General features: G+C 45.4%; 1 long non-coding RNA gene across 1 annotated transcript in view; it reads left to right on the top strand.

Annotated features, from left to right (window-relative positions):
- Nucleotides 1-1,650: 1,650 nt before the first annotated feature.
- Nucleotides 1,651-18,856, top strand: part of LOC306805278 — a 38,033-nt gene continuing 20,827 nt past the window's right edge. The window contains exons 1-2 of the long non-coding RNA XR_013775170.1: nucleotides 1,651-1,793; nucleotides 18,457-18,699. This is a non-coding gene — a long non-coding RNA (uncharacterized lncRNA). The remainder of the gene's footprint in view (nucleotides 1,794-18,456; nucleotides 18,700-18,856) is intronic.

Genomic DNA, 18,856 nt, shown 5'->3' with positions numbered 1-18,856 from the left:
AAGAGAAAATCTGAAGTGTGCCGCCTCTTCCTTTGCTCCGAGAGGAGACTGTGCCCTCTGCAGTCTCCAGAGCCGGGGCAGCCGTGCTGGGGATGCCCGGCAGGGGACAGCAGGAGCCCAGCCCTGCACAGGCTGCTCCCCGGGCCAGGCAGGCTGCAGCCAGCCCCCTGCCAGCTCAGGGTATCCCGGCGCCTGCCCAGGCTGTGTCTTGTGCCTGGCGATGGCTGGGGGCTGAGCTCCCATCCAGTGTTAATGAAACTCACACTGGTGTGGGATGATGTGGGGGTGATGCCGGGGAAGGGGGCTGAGGTTGATACCTCCATGGTAAAGGCAGTCTGAAGCAGAAATTGGATAAGTACAAACACATCTGATGCGCTTGTGGGGATCTCACAGACCCCTACAGCAGCTCTATCACTGACTTGCTGGTGATTCCTGCTTTCCCTGTGATACCTGCAAGCCTCCTCACCCCAGCCCCTCGCTCAGGAAAGCGACCTCCCAGCATGTCAGCATGAACTTCCCTTCTCTTATTTGTCACCTGTTTGACACCAACCTTAGAGGCTTTCCAAAATGTGGATTGATACCAGTTCCCTGTGGCAGCAGGTGTGAGGGGCTCCTGGCTGGCCATCCCCCAGGGGTGGGGCACAACTCTGTACAGCTGGGATCAATCCCCATCCCAGTACTGCTCTGCTCTCCAAGGGGCTGGCTGAGCAATGTGTGCTGAGCTTGTGACATTTTACACAGAATTTGGCAGAGAGATGTGTGATCGGGATGTATGCACACATAGGCAAGTGTATGTATATGTGTGTTGAAAACCCATGTGTTTTTCTTAAACTAAGCTGTAATAACAAGAACTATCAAAATTACATTTATTTATTATGCATTTGATCTCCAGTTCCACAGCAGGGCTCCCAGAGCTTGGTGTCCAGCTCCCAGAACCATGTGATTGTGCAAGGCTCTCCATGAAAACACATTTCTAGCTCAAAAAACTGCAGAGAAAAACTGCAGAAACTGACTCAAAATCCAGAGGAAAGAAAACTCCCAAGTTAAATCTTTGCTTCTTGTTACTAATAGTATTATTTCTAATTGTGTGATTGAAATGCATGATCTTTGGGGGATTACAGTCAAAGCTAAACAAGGAATGTCACAGGGATCTAGGGAGAGGGGACATCAGGAGAGCTGAGATTAAGGTCAAGGCAATAATTCCAAATCTAAGCCCCAAGGCAAGAAATACCTTCGATTTCAGCACTTCTCAGCTGCCTGTGAACTTCCTTTGCTGGCAGCAGTGTGAGTGGTTAGGAGGACTGAGGCAGGAGTGGGGCTGGGAGCTGCAAAATACCATAAAGGCAGATAGGGATAGGGCTGCTGTCCCAAATTAATGAGGGGCAGAGGATGCCAGCCAGTGAGATGTATGAGCCTTCTGTCCAGGGAGCTGCCAGGGAGCTCTCAGGGGTGTGCCTGGTGCACATCCTCCATTCCTGCTGCCCCTCAGTTCTCAATCTTTCTTACTGGCTTTGTCAGGCTCACTTGCTATGAACAGCTCCCATGCAATAACTGTGGGAGTTCCAGATGTGCTCACAGATGACATGTCACAAAGACCATGTTGCCCACACATACAGGAACCCCCTACCATGAATCAGTCAGCTGCAGAACTTGGGAGAGACTCATCATGCTGAAATTGGCATCAGTGCCTCTCAATGGACTATCACACTAAAAATAGATCCATCTCCTTTTTCCATGTCTGGGCTGAAGTCTAAATCATTCCCAGTCTGAGTGTGATGGAAGTCCTTTAGCAGGTGGGTATGTTGGTTAGCATTATCTAAGGGGCAGCTAGAAATGATCACTAAGGCACACACAGCCAGGCAGAGCAGATGGAAAAGGCTGTTCTTAGGATTGCTTGCTGCAATATGGGCATGGCTTGGGGTCTGGATGTGAGAGCCATGGATTTCACCTCACATGGATCCAGCAAGCACACATCCACTTTTCCCACTGACACTGAAAAATTCCTCACCCCACAAGAAGTCCCTTGGGACTGGAGTAATCAAAGAGGGAGGTAATTGAAGATTGAAAGACCATCCCCACTTTAATAATAACAGGTTTTTTGTAGCAGTGGACCATAGTTAAAGAAGTCCAGCCTCACACCACAGGCCACAAAAAAGCAGAGTCCAGGTGGTAACTGCACAGGAGGAGTGCAGAGGCAGAAAAATGACCCATGAGATAGTCCAGAGTAGCCTCAGCCTATTTGTATGGAGCTGAAGGAGACATGAAGTCAGTCACACATCTGCTGTCTGAATTTGCAATTCAGCTGCTGCTGGGACCCCTGGATAAAGAGTGTGGCTTGCTCCCAAAGCCAGGCAACTGCTTCCTCAGTAGCTGTCAGTGGATAGGAGCTTTGGGCTGTCACAGAAGGTGTTTGAACTGCTGGCCAAGCTGCTCTAAGGTTCCATCTCCCCTCTTCTGACTTCTCCATCCCTTCAACTTCCACTCCACAAAAAATTTCTGCCATTACCCTGGGAGACAGCAGCTTGCAGCAGCAGTGCAGGAGCCATGTGCAGGTGTGAGAGGGCATGCACAAGGGGTTGCTTTCCCTGGAGCAGTGTGATGTTACAGTGTTCTGTGTGTGCAGCCTGACTCTCATCACTGAGACCCAACAATGAGGCCAACAAGGGTGCTGGTCAGCATGAAGTAAATATCCTCAGTTTTTCTATTTCTCTGATTAATTTTCATTCTGAATGGGGAAACTGAGGCAGGGTGATGCTCGATCCAGATAGTATCACACTGCATTATCAGCAGCACAGCTTACTCAAGGATGATGAATCTTGCCTGCCTGTCTGTAAGTCTTCACTTCCCTTGTGAAATACAGTGCTAGCTCTTAATCAAGGAACTTACTCAGCTAAACTCTAACCTAAACCCATGATTCATTCCCTGAACCAACAGTTGTGCTATAATGATGAAGGGTGAGTTCCACCTCTGTGTGGAGCAGGTCTGTAATTCTGTAACAAGACTAAAATACCACCTTAACACCACAAAACAAGGCTGTTGTTTTACTTACTCCCGTAGAGAGAGAAATTGCCACCACGGGAGGAAATGCAGTAGTGTAAAAGGAGCTCACAAAGAGATTAAATATTCATGTGCAGGCTCTTTCTCTGGAGTATATTTCCTAAGGAAGGCTGGTGGAGCAGTGTTTTATTAGTAAGTGGGAGGAGGGAGTGCTAGTAACTCAGTATAAACAAGCTCTGTGCATGAGCTTTATCCCACAGACATTCATCCATCCATCAAAACCATTTGACTCTTTGCCTTCTTTTCTGGCAAAGGGGACTGGTGTCTTCTCCCTGCATGGGAGCAAATAAGGTGTGCACAGCAGTGATTGATGCACCTGGGGGTTGAGACACATCAAAGAGCCTGCTTGCTGCATTTTGAGTCCCAGTGAGCAATTTATACAAGGGTTTATGTAGATAAATAACCAGGGAGATTTATGTGAAGCAATACAAAACATATGTTTTTGGCTGCAGAGATGTAGAAATGCTCAAGGACTTGGAAGCTGTGTAGCTGAGGTTATTTGTAGAAGTGTTCCTGTTAGCAGGATTTATTCTGGGGCTTCATTTTATTTGGCATTGCCTCCAAAAGGCTGCAGAGCAAACAAGCATAGCAGGATCCATCATATCTTTTACTGTGTTGTCTGAAAGAGTTTCAAGCAGACAGCTTTAAAACCAGAAGTTTGGTCACATCACCCCTAGTTGGGGCTGGGAATAGGAAAAGACTGAGAGCAAGGAGAAGGAGCAGCAAAGGAGACAGACCTCCTGGACATGGAGGTTGGGTGAGGTCAGACAAATCCCTGGAGTGACCCCAGATGCCAACTTGGTCCCAGCCTGGGCACTGGGTGCTTACTTCTGAAAAAATGGGTGCTTACTTCTGAAAAAATGGGTGCTTACCTCTGAAAACCTTGAGATCCTGCCATGGCTAGTGTGCTTTGAAGGGAGGAGACAGTTCCCCAGGTGGAAAGCTGGTATGTAAATTTGAATTTGCCTGTCATGTCAGATGAGTCTGTAATGGGAATAAGTTTCTGCCATATATTATATTTGCCTGGCAGAGGGGCAGATCCCCTACCACCATGGGACAGTGCACAGAAAATGGAGGCACAGCTGTCTGGCAGCCTCAGCTGCCTCATCACTTATTTTTCAAAGCTGAGTCAGAGCTGTACTTGCAGGAAGGAACAAAGGAGTCACACAAACAAATTATACCCAACTGTCCCCCTAAGGTGTGCACCTCAATGAACAGTGATATGCACATGTAAGACTGGTAATCCCTTCTAGTTGCATGCCACTTATCCATAAATTTTTTCACTGCATATCTCCCTGTCCCCTGACCCTCTCTCCTCCATGTCTGTGTCTCCTGGTGATGGAAGCAGATCTTGGTGTGCCAGTGCCTGTCATTTTCTACCCTAGGCAGAAAAAATACCAGCTGTTTCAAAAAAAGTTGTGACTGCTCCTAAATCTTAGGCTCCCTTCCCTGTGCAGGAGTGCAGATCTTGGGATTTGCTTGGCAATCAGCCCTCCCATCGATGGGAAAGGCCCCCTGCCCTCATGTGTGCTCACCACATGGGCCACTTTATTTACATAGCTGGGTCCACACATTTATATTTAGTATGTTTGAGAGGCCACCATGGAATTAGAAAGCTAAAAATGAGGATGGAATAAAATGTATGGAAGTTAAGGGGGAGGATATGAGTGAAAACTGAGGAGGCTGGAGGTAACTCCAGGGCTTGCTTGGCTGTGTGACCATGAATGCTGAGATCTCCTGCTGTGAGCAAAAGGACCAGAAGCTGAGGCCACCTTTAGATATGAACCCAGGTCAGATTCAGGCCCTTCTTCAAACATTCTTACTTGAATACAACTTGAAATCACAAAACCAACCCAGTCTCATGGATTATATATTTATATCTGTCTATATTTATCCTGATATGAAAAATTTTAGTCACCACAGAACTCTGACCAGAGTTAGTCCTATGGTTTCTTGATGCAATGCTTTAACTCAGGTCTCTCAAGTGAGCACCCAGGAAATTATTTGTATGACTCCCTCCCTCTGTGAACAGTGCCCAGTGCCCAGTGCCACCCCCACCCCAAAAAGGAAAGAAAAAAGCCATTTGATAAGAGGTTGATCATGCATTCATCTTCCTCCCACACCCTACACACACAGAGGGAATGGGGTGGATCTGTTTCTGCCAGCATCTCCAGTGGCACACAGCCTGCGGCAGCTCTATTGACCTTTCACCTGAGAGGTCTGCTGGTCTGTGAACAAACAGCTTTGGTTCCAGCTGAAAGGTTTTTTTACCCCAGTTGTATTTGGTAGAAATGTTGCATTCAGCACAACTGATTTCTTCCTTTAGTAACTATAAGAAGAGTAAATTAAATTGTCATAGGTCTGAGGTACATAAGTCTCCTTCAAGCTCCAGGGTCTGTTTCCCTGGCCACCCTGCTCCAAAGAGGGCTTTGCTGGTGCTGTTGGGGTTCTGGGCAGAGATGGTGCTGCTCACTTGATCTGTGATGTAATGGTACTAAATTATTGCTCATTGCCCTTGGCAGATTTGTGTAGCTGCTGACTGAGGCTGGCTGTGAGTTGTGGAAGGGCAGTGGGTGCTTCCCTGCCCTGGCTGGGATTGCCCCCACACAAACAAGGAGACCTTGAGGACCACCCTCTGCCCAGCTGATTGTTTCACCAGATGAGTGCCAGCAGTGCCCTCCCCGTGAGGAGATAAATTGCCTCATGTGCTCTGATGAGATGTGCTTTAATTATGATGAGAATGAAACTGAACTTTCCCTACCCACCAGCCCTAAAAAGAAACTTGTTGAGTCCCTAGCCTGTTTTGTGCTTTGCTGGTGAACAATAAGGAAGCTGAGGAAAATGAGGGTGGTTTGGAGGTTCAAGCACGATCTGCACCCAACTCCTCTTGAGTCAACACGAGTAGCAGTTCCCAGGAAGGCAATTTCAGTCTGTCCAGGCTCCTAATAATGCAGTGCTCTGCTAAGGAGAGGTGATGAAACCCTCTCCTCTGCATCCACCACTGTGGTGAGCCCCTCAGAAACCCCAATCACTCTCCTGGGAATGGGGTTTTCCCATCCACAGTGGGGTATTCTGAGCCCTGAGAGGAGCTGGGGTTAGTGTTCCTGTTCTGATGCTAAGGCTGCCTCTTGGGAATGCAAGCAGATACAAATTTCACTTACTGTCCTGAGTTCAATGGCTTAACATCCTTATGGAATAGCTGTGGCAGCATTTTTAGTTGATAGATATGAAATTTCCTATGATTGGGGAACACAGGATTGTGAATCTCCTGTAGCCTATGATTAAACTTGTTTCAACTCTGGCATGAAATTCAAAGGCAATTTTAGCCTTTTTCAGAAAGGCAGAAAAGAGTAGTCTTGACCAGAGGCAAAATTTTCTTTTAATGACTCCAAGCTCACTTACTCTCATATTTGCACTTCTAGCCAGAGTTATTATTGTTTTAGATTTATGTCTGCTTGCAAAACTCTCAGTTTGAATCCAGCAACATTTTCTTATGAGAAGAAAAATCACATCATCTAGCTTCAGTCAGAAGCCACTCAATTTTACTCCTCAGGGTGTGGAAAGTGAACAGAGGGGACATGATATCCTATTTTAAGAAATATTATCTGTGCTGGTGAGGGATTTTCTGGGGGATTAGCTTTCCCCTTGGCATGAAGAGAGCAATGAAGGCAAGATTTTGCCTTGGTGCTCTATGGCCTTGATATATCAGGCACCACAAATCACTGCTGTTAGAACTTCAAAATTTCACATCCCTTAATGGATGGGAGGCTGAAGTGCCCTATCTTTTGAGAAGATCCTCCTGTTTCTTACTTGTATGTTAATTTAGCAGCTCCCAAAATAGCAATGTAGAGTACCTAGATTCATAATTCATAATTAAAACTCTTGACAGTGTTCAGGCTCCACTGTTGGTTTGACCTCTATGCCTCTCCATGAGCATACATCTCAAGGGATTCTTGCCCTCTTCTCAGGGAGGGCCCTGTGACTTATCCCATTAAGTTAACAGAAGGTCATCTAATAGTCATAAAAATATTATGGATCCCTCCCACATTCCTCACCCATGGCAAAATACTGCAACAGGGAACAATCAGTGCTTTTTAGCTGGGCATCCAATAAATCTGGAGAGGTATTAGGCAGAACTGAAGCACTACAGCTGCTGGGGTGGAGCTTGAGCACAGATGGATGGATTGGCAAATGGGGTTCTTTTTTCGTCTCTGTTAGTGTTTGGAAGCAAACCTGTGTTTCAGGTTTGCAATATCTTTAAGATGTGTAAATGTTCTATTTGTTAAAAGATCTTGTTTTCTGTTTATTTGTCAGCTGTGTTACATAGAGAAGTAAATTCAACAGCATTGAAGTAATTTTGCAAAAACGCTGTTCTGCTCAGTTGCTTTCTCAGTAATGGCTAAGAGGCTTATTTTGTATGGGACCTACCCAAAAGCAATCCCTCTGCAAACTCCCTGCACTGCTCCTTGCTGAATCTCTGCTGCCAGATGAGCTTTTGAGCTTTGTCCCTTGGATCCCAGGAGCAGCATGCCATTCAGGCTTTTTGTACAGAGGAATTGCAGTGCTCCTGCAGGCTGTCCTTCTCCTCAGCTCCAGCCCATTGAGTCCTTTCCATCTGTAGCTCTGGCTCAGGCTCTGCTTGCAGCTGGGGATGAGTCAGGCTGGCACTGTCAGCCCAGAAGTAGCCAGGACATTTCTTCTCCCTGTGGTGCCTGAGCTTGTCTCATGGACTCACTCCTTACTCTTTCCTAAGCCCCTGGGAAAGACCTGGGTGAATGTAGTTCTTTTTATACATTTGTTATTTGATCTGCTCTGGGTCTGAGCTGCTGTGTGCTCATAACCTCTGTCTGGGGTACTTGGGGTGAGAGTTGTGCCATGTGCAGTAGGATGATACTGGTTACTGCTGCTCAGGCCAACAGAGGGTCTCAAAGTTTTCATGCCAGTTAGGTTCCTTCAGGGAAACTTGCCTGACATACATGTTCAAACTTTCCTCCTTCACACCCCCAGTATTTGCTGGAACCCCTTGATTCTCTTGTGCCTTGTCTTGGCCTGTACAGTGACACTGTGCCTTTGCTGAGGACTCTGCCACCATCCCAGCTCTACCCAGAATTTGGGTTCCACAGCCCTGCTGAGTGCTGCAAGTCATACCTCAAGCCCAGCTTTAGCAGAACCATTATCTATGAAATGCATTCCATTTTGTTCATGCATGTCACAGGGGGCAGGAATGAAAGGATGCTGCTGCCATGTGACTGAAGTCCATCTTCTGACCCCTTTGCATGCTCTCATCTCCTTGCTGTTGAATGTTTGTTGTGTGTGTGCTTAAGAAGGCAGCACAACAAACTTTGCCTGGAACCAGTTTTGTGACAATCAAGAGACTCAGCCAGTCAATGCAGCTGTGACCAACTCCTGCAATGACACAACCTTTCAAGATGAACGTTGAACTTTATAGGCTTAAGTGTTTCTCCCAGTAAAGTGTGGTCATGGCTATATCCCAGATGATTTCTCTATGGATTGCAAGTAGCTGGAAGAAGTGTCTACAGACAGAATTAGCAATTTGAAGAAACTGATGTATGCTCCTGCTATTGATTCTATTGAAAAGTTTCTGCAAGCATTGAATGAACAAAGGAGCAGGCTGCCAGGCTGTGTGGCTGTTAAAGAAAGTCCTCCTGATGCCGGAGGTCAGAATCCTTTAGAATTTTATCCAAAAGAGAATTAATGTGTTGACAATGTGCTGCAGGGGTAAGGCCACATACAGTCACTAGATTTTTCTCAGAAACTTCTTTTTCTGCTCACACAGTTTTCAGGCTGAAATGATGTATGAAGAGTGCAGGATGAGAGACAACTCCAACTCTTTGCCTGTTAACCTTTGGGAAAACTTCAGATTTTAGCATGAGGGTGCCAGCCAGTCTATCTAGGAGGGAAGTAGTCTAATTTGCTACATCTGCAGGCTAGTAGGCACCCAGCTTTGGGCTATGGTGAGTTAATGAGGAGTCTCAGCCTTGCAGGGAATCTGTCCAGGCTGGCACCCCTGGGATGCACATGCTCACTGCCTCACAAGAATGCATTGGGGACATCTGTCTGGGTGTTCTTCTCCATAGGGTGTGGAATGAGCAGCTGTAGATCAGTTGCTGTGCAGCTGCCCTTCCTTGGAGGGTCTCTGTCAGCAAGGTGCTGCCTAATGCAGAGGGAGGCTGCTCTCTGCAGGGATCCTGGCCAGCCTCAGCCTTGGACCCCTCCTGAGGATCAGCTTGGGGGCCCACTCTAACCCTTGCTCAGGCAAAGGGCAGGCAGAAGGAGAAAGTAGAACTCAAGAAAATAGTTTCCCCAGGGAAGCTCCTACAGGAACAAAAAGCCAAAGCCTCTGTAACAGAGCCAAACATCAATGAAGGAAAAATCTAATTACCCCTTCTTGTGGGGTTTGCAGTACAGGAAATGTGGCCCTCTGGGACAGATGTAAATATAGACATAATCTAATGCCATACTTGCCTGAACTCCCTGAATTCAGGATCTCCCAATTAAGCAGTCAGTTGGTTCTAATGGGATTTGTTGGGCTGGAGGTGGTGTCTGCTCTTTCCACTCGGTCCCTACCAGTTTGTGCACAGTGCAGTAGGTGGAGGCCAGGGACATTGAAAAATAATTGGCATGAGTTACTTCTCTTGATTCTTTTAGCTTTCCACATAATGTGCTGATGTCTGTAACCTCCTGGCTGTTTCTACAGCGATTGCTGGAAAGGAGTGTAAAAATGGAGCCTTTCAGGTATGGGAAACTGAACAGCAACCCATGCGTCTGTCCATGCTCCCTCCTGGCAGAGCTACAGCTTATCTTCAGCAGAGATCTGCCTCAATTTGAGTGGATTTGAGAGCTGCAAGACTTGGGTCTCTTGCCAGTTCTGATTTTTGCTTGTGATTTGTTGCTGAAATCTTGTGAGCTGTCAGGTCTGGGTTTGCCCTCCAATCCTGCCTTTGTGAGCAGGTGGGGTGGTCCTGGGATGGTCACTGCAGGTCCAGGACCCAGTTTCCACAGAGGTGTAAAAGATTTGTTGTTTCAAACTGCTGAGAGGTGCTTCAATGTAGCCATGTAAGAAAAGATGTTGGAGTGCATCAGACTAAGGGCCAAAGAGCCTTCAGCACCTGCAATCCCCACAACTGTAGCAGTGCAGAACACACGCAGTCACTTGGCAGAGGCTTGTCAGCAATGGAACCTCACTGAGCAGGAGCTGCTTGAAGAGCCCACATTGCTGCCTTGGGCTCGGTTTGACTGTCCCAGCCAGAGGGCTGTGCCTTTAGGAAGCAGTGTGCTGCCTGAGATGTGCCAAGAAGAGAAAAGTAAAGTTTCCCTTGCATGAAGAGAATAGATGTGGTAGAAACCCAGAAGACTGGAGGCAGGGATAGCATTCAGCAGGGAAAGGACTATTCGAGTGTCTTTTGTTGTGTTAATTGACTGCTATCCAAGCGTGTTTTCTCACCGTGCTTTCGAGGATGTAGCCAGATGCAAAACACTCTCCTATGAAGAAGCAGCTGTGTGTGCTAGCTGGGTTTGCTTGGCTCTCAGTCCCAGGGAAAGGGCAATCTGAGTGCTCAGCTGTTCCTAAAATATTGCTGCTGAGGAAAACAAACTAACAGACACAGCAGGGATTTTGTAGCATGCTTTTGAGGAGCTGAGATGTTTTCCCCAGCAGAGCTCAGCACCGTGTGCTCCCACACAGGCTCCAGGCAGCGGGTTTGAGCCCAGCCCAGGGAGCTGCTCTCCAGCTTGGGCTGAGCCTGCAGGGCACAGGGGCTGTGGCCAGTCAGCCCTGCAGCCTGGGCACAGCCTGGGCTTAAGGCCAAAGAAGGGTCCAGCCAGGACTGGCAGAGTGTGTTACTGTGGAGGTTTGATTTACTGACCAAAACTGAATTTGGGACAAGAAATCAGGATATGTCTTTTTCTATAAGACCTGTGCAGGTTAGGCAAGAGCTCATGGCATCTTGGTCCATCCTAGAACACTGTCTTGTTCCTGCAACAAGCAGTGGAACATCAGACTGCTGCTGATGGGAGAAGAGGGTAAAAAAGTAAGTGATGACCAGTTGTAAACTGGCTGATTTTATTTAGTGATGAAAAATTGCCAGCCTGTATAGCCTTGTATCTCTGGGAACCAGCAATGCCAGTTTCTGCAGTTGTGTGAATACCCAGCAGCTTCTTCAGGCTGGAGCTCAGTTGCTCTGTCCTGTTTAACAGAGGCAGAGCAGGAGTGGGTGAGGTGATGTTACCCAGAGCCCTGTTGTTTTGGGAATCACCCAGCGATGCAGGCAGCTCCCTGTGCTTAAATGAAGTTCTTGGTAGCAGACTGATAATATCAAACACTCAGTGCCCTGGCAGCACTTCTGAAAGCCAAACTCCAGAGTGAATGACAAAGTGTTTTTCCGTTCCTTGGAAAGTATAAACTGCTTTTCTTTTAGCTGCCCCACCACTCACTGCATGTGGGGAATTTGTTTATGTTAGCCTGTGTAAGGGGGGGAAAAAAAAATCTACATGTTATCTCAGAGCTGGGCAGATTAATCCAGAGGAAGATTTACTTGAGTGCGAATCAAAGGCTTAGTTTTCTTGGATAGTTCTTCAGTGTCTTGAATCTAAATCCATCATGCTATCCCTGCAGCACTCAAATATTTCAAAAGAATTTGGAAAGTTTGCTGTTCACTGCAGTTTGTAACCAGACTGGAAGTACAGGGTGTATTGCTGTCTTTTTTTCCCCCTATTCTTGGGGATTCAGCTCTGCTATCTTTTATCTGATTTATTTGTGTTATGTTTAGTGTTCAAGATATCTGAAGCCCTAAGGAAGGCTGTACAAATTAAAGGTACAATCTAAATTCAGGATATGCACTCCTAGTTCTGTATAAACAGATTCTAAACTGAGCCTATGTAACTAATGTGCCCAGGACTTAACTAATTTCACTGCCTGGAAACAGGACAATATTTCCATGTTTGCTACACTTGTCTAGTTTTCCCAAGTGTTCCAGGCAGGCGTTATAGGACCCTTTGATTTAAAATGCATGTGTATTCCTTGCATTCCTTGCTTTGGCTGTTAATTTATTTCTTGCATTGTATTCTCAGGTTGCTGTTGTCCTGAGGTGCTCTGCTGCTGTCTGCATCAGGCACGTTAGGAAGATGTTGGGAGCAGTGAACTTCCCTTCTGATCAATGATTTTTTTCATGTGAATGATGGGAATGGCAGTGGGCTGCTGCTTGTTCTGACACCTTCTGTGCAGTGAGGGCTTTAGAAGTGGGTAACACTTTCATTCCCTGCTTCTGCTTTTAAAATGTGAGTGTACAGAGAATATGGGTCTTAATATATTGATAACTGGAGATGGGCAGTCCAAGAAAAGTTGCAGAGTTCTGAGATATAGCAGAATAACCATGTGAGTCTGGGTTATTTAGAAAGTTGGGCAGGATCAGTTCTGGGTGTTGACAGATAGTTTATGGTTTGTGTATAGCAGCTTGGCTTCCTGGACTGATTCTTGTGTCCAGTGTGATCTGGAGAAATTCCTAGTGAGACATTGAGTCCTGGCTCCTCTGTTGCACCCAGGGGCAAGCTGGAGACTCTGGAGACTCTGTCTGCTTTTTCCAGAAGTTATGAGCACTTTTCAGTTCATCACATGTGTACAAGTAAAATGATTTTTTGAAAATGTATAACCAAATAGATGTCAACTGCTGCTGCAGCTCTTTAGTGTGAGTGGAAAAGAAAGGTCTGAGGCTGAGCTCCACATCTGGATGTCAGGCTGCAGGAACACTGAGTGCAAGGGGCTGGCCTAGAGGAGATGGGGAATTCAGACTGAGCCAAAGGCACTGGGATCACAGGGAAGGATGGAAAACCAGGTGCAGGAGCAAGAGGGGTGTTTGCATGGCTTGATTCCAGCAAAAGGGCAGAAAACTTAGGAGATAAAAGGTTAATTAGCCAGAGCTTGGGGTGTTGTTTGGTATGTGTCTTGTGTTGGGAACTATCATCTTTAATGAAGCATCTTCCTTTGGGATTTAAATGCTAGGTTCAAATAGCAGTCAGGACAAGAAGTTTTGTTTCCCATGTCACATCAAACTGGAAATGGCTAGATATCCAAACAAATTGGCAGCTCACATTGCCAGGTGCAGAAGGCTGAGAACTGCCAGCCAAGTCTTTCCTGGGCTCTTCCCTTAATTTCTTCAAGTTGTTAGTGTGTGTAAAGGTTCTGACTCAATCATTTCTGCTCTGGGCCCCTATGGACCAGCTTGTCTTCCTTTTGGCTTAGGGAGCAGGTCTCAAGTGGGAAGCCTTTTTCTCCAGCAGCCTTGAAGCAAGGCAGTTTTCTCCTGCATGTTTTGTGCAGCTGTGGGCAGTCATGCACACTCCCAAATTTTTCAGTTCTTTATTCTGTCCATATTTCTGGCTCAGGCACCATAACTGAGACCTGGGTAGAATATTGCATTTGCATTGCTGCCACAGATTTCTGCCTTGATGCTGATGCTAATAAGGTTGCACTTCTGTATTGGCATGACACTCCCATAATCAGTGCTTGCCTTTACTTCATCAACCATAAAATTGGTGTTTTTCCAGTCCTAACAGGAAGTGTTTCCTACAAAGGAGAACTCATGAGCAACTTTTAAGATACCTTTCTCTACTATAATGGGATTGCCTATGGATTAAATGTCTTTCAAAACATTTATCAACAACATGATGGATCTGCATTTGTTATCAACTGCACACAGGCATATTTGAGAGACACAGTTAGTACATTCAAAACCATGAGGAAGTTTTCCAACTGATTTCCTTTATTTTTGTGTGTGTGTGTAAATCAGTCCTGCTGAAGTGCTGAAGTGGATGGCAGTTCTCATGAGTATGAGCAAGATGAAATCAGTTCATTTCTGCTCAGATTACAACAGTTTTTGACAACCCTCTGGAAAGCATAGATAAATAAGAAACCTTTTCATAAGAAACCTAGATAAATTAGAATCTCCTGATATGGAGGTATTTCCCATTTTACCAAAGGTATTTTTGGAAGCAGCTTATCTCTAGACAAGAGGCCTATCTGAGCTATTCAATTTTTTTATCAACATTGTTGAATAGGGTGAAAATGTTGCCTAATCCAGAAGGAACAGATTAGTTTGATTTCACCCACAATTTGCTGTCAGGACATATGTTGTTACTTAGGTAAAAGCATGCCAATTGTTTTTTTTTAATTTTTCAAGATTTTTTTCCTTTTCCATGATATCTGTGAGAAGTTCAGAACCTTGCATCTTCCAGATCTGTTTTATCTCTGCCCAGATTTTGCTGGCGTAGTTCTCTGTGCCCAAATGTGAAGGTTTTTTTACCTGGCCCAGATAAATCTTATATTTTAGTGGACATTAGATAAAGACCTATTTATTTCCATGCTGTCTGCTTTATTTGGAAAGGCCCTTCTATTCCAGTCTGATGTAAAATTCATTGCTCTCATGGCTGACTCAGCCTTTCCTTCCCTTCCCCAAGCTGTATCCTCTGTTTCTGAGGCAGGCTGTAGAGATTCTGCTCCCCTGGACATCCTTGTACATGGCACTAGAAGGCTATTTGCACTTAGAATTGGATGACACTTCATGGTTGGCTGACAAGAGCACGTGTCTGACATTGTAGCTGGCCCAGCTTTAAAACCAAGTTCCCATTTGTAGCTGCCAAAATCTTAATAGAATGTATAGTATTCCTGCTGAGGTTGTTTTCAAAGGGGGCTCAGATGGAGGGCTTGTTCTGTCTCTAGTCTTTGGGATTAGCAGCATTCATGGACATGTGTGAATATTTGCAGATCCAATGTGAAAACCCAGACTGAGGATTTCATTAAATCTGTAATCTGTTGTCATTTGATTGCATATCTGTGACTGCAAAAAAGCAGCCACACAATTTTTTCCCAAAAGTTTACTTCCAGGCTAAGATCTATTTGAAGAAAAATAATTGTCCTGTGTTACATTTCTTTGAATTCTTGTAAAGATGTTGTGCTTTGTGTATGGCCTAAGCCACTTGTATAAGCCCCAATAAACAGTTGTGGTGCCAGGACTGACCCATCTACAGTACTGGTTCCAGCCACCATGGGAATTTACTGAGCCCTGCTTTCCTCCTCATTTTTCAGCTGGTTTCATATTCAACCTTTTGCTTAGTCTTTCATGTCACTTTGGTCCAGCTTTTTGAATTTAGATGTTAAGCACTGTCCATCACTGTTGAGTATATTGAATTTTTGATAGAATTTTAGAGTTTGAACAAGTTATGCTGCCTTTATATTGCCTTTTGAATGCTCTGCTAACTTACTTGTTGTCCTAGTTAGTGCTTCATCAAATTCCCTGCCAGATGTTTTCTCAGACTTCATCCCCTAGGAGGTGCTCTGAGACAATTTCCCACCGTTGATGATTAATTGGCAAATCTGTCTCCTGTGTTTGCTCCTTAAATCCTTGTTTAAGCTACAGCAGGATGATGTGCTAGTTCTCTTTTTTTGCCATGATGTAAAACTTGACAGCTGAGACACTCTATATAAAGGAAGATCTCTTCATCTAGTTCTTTTGTAATCAAAGCTTGGGAAGGAGAGAGGTAAAAAAAAAGCTTTCTGGAAAGAGAGGAAGTTGCAGCCTAAACCTGCTAAAACAAAGGAGTGCATAATGCATTGCTTAAACTGTAAATCCCAGCAAATATCCTTTCAGAATTTGCTCTGGGATTGATGCTTGGCAGCAAATCATGGCTGAAGACAGGGCTATTTTTGGCCTGGTTAGGATTCCCTTAGTTTTGTAGCCAAGTGCAAAACCACCATCCAGCTGTACTGCTAGATATAGCACTGACCTTTTCACCTTTTTGGACCACAGTTTGACTCTTAATTGAAATTGCACTATAATTACACCTAATGTCCCAAACTTGTCTGTCTCATGAAACCAGTACAACATATTGGAACAATCTGTTCTCAAGTGATAGAGAGCCGACTGAGGAACCACTGTCTCTCATCTCTGCTGGTGGTGGTGATTCCTCCAGAGCACCATGGCTAAAGCTGCTCTCGAAGGAGGTGTTCCCTTGGGTGGGAGAGGGTGCCGGTTTCAAGGGAATTGGCTCCCTCTCTTAACTGACCATCCAAAAAATTCCCATGAAGCAGAAGGGAAAGGTCATTGGAAAAAACTTTGAGATCACAGCAAGAGGAAGATACATCTGTAGAAAGTGGAAGTTCCTTCAAGTCTGCTGTGACATCTGCACAGGTTTGCAGAGCAGTGTGCACTGTTTGTGACAGTACACCTTGACCTGGATTCAGGACTGGAATATTTGTCCTGGCTGTATTTCAGTCATGCAATATGAAAAGTACCAGCTGCACTGAGCTCTCAGTCACAGAATGGGTCTGGCTGGAAGGGACCCCAGTGGGTCATCTGGTCCAGCCTTCCTGCTCAAGCAGGATCATCCCAGAACACATGGCACAGGATTCTGTCCAGGTAGCTCTTGAATATCTGCAGTGAGGGAGACTCCACAACCATTCAGGACCATCTGCTTCAGTGCATGGTCACCTTATTCCCTCTCAAAGGCATCCTAAAGGATAAGAGGAGGCTGTTACACATTTGGCTAAATCTCTGGTTTGAGCAATTAGAATCAGGATCATGAGGACATAAATATGCTGCTTGGTTTAGCATATTTGCTTTTGTTTCCTGTAGTTCTGATGCTTTCCTGGTTGAAATTAAACACAATTTACACCAAAAGGCTCAGTTTACTTTGTGCTTAGGAATAATACAGTGATGTTTATATGAAGGATCACTTTAACATTGTACCTTATGGTATGCCTAGGAAGAAGGTGCAGAAGAGTTTTGTAACACTGTTTGCAGACCTGCCAGCAGGGAGTGGGAGTGACCTGTCTGAGTCTGGAGACCAGCAGTGAGTAGGATACTGCTTTCCACCTAACAAGACTAAATGAGTAAAACACAGCTCCCTGTGCAGCTGAAATATATGCAAAACAATGATACAGAAAATAATGCTGTAGCAGTAAGCCAGTTCTGCAGCAGTTATTTGGCATATGATGTATGCAAAAACCCAGGGCTACTATTCCTTCCTGAACTCTGTCCAAGCTACCTTTAATGGTCTCAAGCAATGGGAAATATGTCACTTTTTCCTGCACTCCTCCTTGTTCTAGGAGCCATTTCTTCCATTTCAGTCCTCATTAACTTTCCTTTGGTCAGATTCATACAACTATACCTTCTCTGATTGCTTCTCTTTGCTCTATACACGCCTGTAAGAGCTGTACAAAGTCTGTACTTCTAGGACAGTTACCTGTCCCGAGAGGAATTTGCCAGTGCTGAAGATAGGCATTTTTATCATGATGGATGACCTTATGGAGACAAAGTGATATGTGGAGCCTTGAGGACCTGCCTGTAAAGTTGGGTAATTGGTTGCACGTGAGGCAGGTTAATCACTGTCTTGTGTGTTGAATGCACAAGAGGAAGGTTGCATGGAGGTTTGGGGCTGTCTAGAGGAGACACACAGAGTTGAGGAGATGCTGTGCACTGAAGGTCAGTGTGGCTAAATGGTGAATGCTGGTTAAAACCTGGGAACACAGTGTAAAGACTGTGTCCTCCAACATCAGCCTTCACTCGAGATGGCATGGCCCTGACAGGCAGATGTGTGTCATTAGTGTTTTTCTGGGGGAGTGTGAAGCAGCTATGCTGACCCCACTTTGGGTGTGTACCTAAAATGAGGTAGAACTTCGGGCTTCATTTCTCAGCATAGCTGCTTGTGGTATTTAACTCTGTGTCTTGCTGTTTTGTCTGCAAACTGGGGGTAATGCTACCCTACCTACACAGGAGCTTGTTAATGTGTTTGTGGGGCACAGAGACTGAGGAGTGGTGAGCAGGATACATTAAGGGAGGTGAAAGTAATAGCATTGTGCAGACAGCAGGGCTTAGGAGTCTGTGCTGAGCCATCAAGGGGGGAGAAAATCATGAGGAGCTGTTAAGTGAGATTTACTTTTCCTGTGTGCTCATGTTTTGTGGAGCTATAGTCTGTTACTTGCATTTCAATGCTACCTACACTGGATGCTTTTCTCTGCTGTTCTAAGGGTGGTTTTTGGCTCTTCTTGATAATTTTTGCTCAAGTGGGGCTGGTGTATAAATGCTGTGTGATGAAGCATATGAGGAGGATGCTGGGGAGTTGGGAGACACAGCTGATGCTCTCTGCACATTGACTGTTCCAGATATTTTTCCTCTTCAGCTGAACTGCACTAAGTCAAACTATCTGAGTGAGCATAGGGAAAAACTGACAAAGAGTAAATCGCTTAAGAAAGGGCAAGCCTAGAATTATGTATGTTATTTCTGTCCAGTGAACTTGAGGAGCCTGATGGGGAACTGTTGTATCCATCGATGGAAACAGTTTGCCTGATAAACTATTTGTAATTACCTGTTAATTGTCTTCCTTCAGCCCCTGTCATGCCATCTGGAAATCACCAAAGCCTGGCTATTAACAAGTGGCTTCTCAGCTCAGCAGGAAGACTGGGCTCCTGATTTGCTAATCAGAGTATCAGGCAGTCACTGCTGCTCCTCTTGTCTGGGCTTGAAGTGTGAAATACAGCATGGTGATGGTTGAGGGCAAGATTACTGCATGGGGCATTCCACATTTACCCTCCTGTCCTGAGGAGCCAGCTATGAACACAACTCAAGTGGGGTAAGCAGGGATTGTTTTCTCCCCTTTTCCCAGACAGGATAATTTCTGCTTGGGGTTGTCCAAGGTGCTCAGGGAATGCACTACTCTGCTCCTACAGCAAGTTGATACTGAAGTGCCACTTCATGCAGTTTGAAGCTTTCCCACCAAGAGGATTAAT

This window comes from Erithacus rubecula (genome assembly GCF_903797595.1).
Source record: "Erithacus rubecula genome assembly, chromosome: 9".
NCBI classification, from domain to species: Eukaryota; Metazoa; Chordata; class Aves; order Passeriformes; family Muscicapidae; genus Erithacus; species Erithacus rubecula.
The sequence above is the reverse complement of the archived record's forward strand: the minus strand, read 5'-3'. Positions and strand labels throughout refer to the sequence as shown.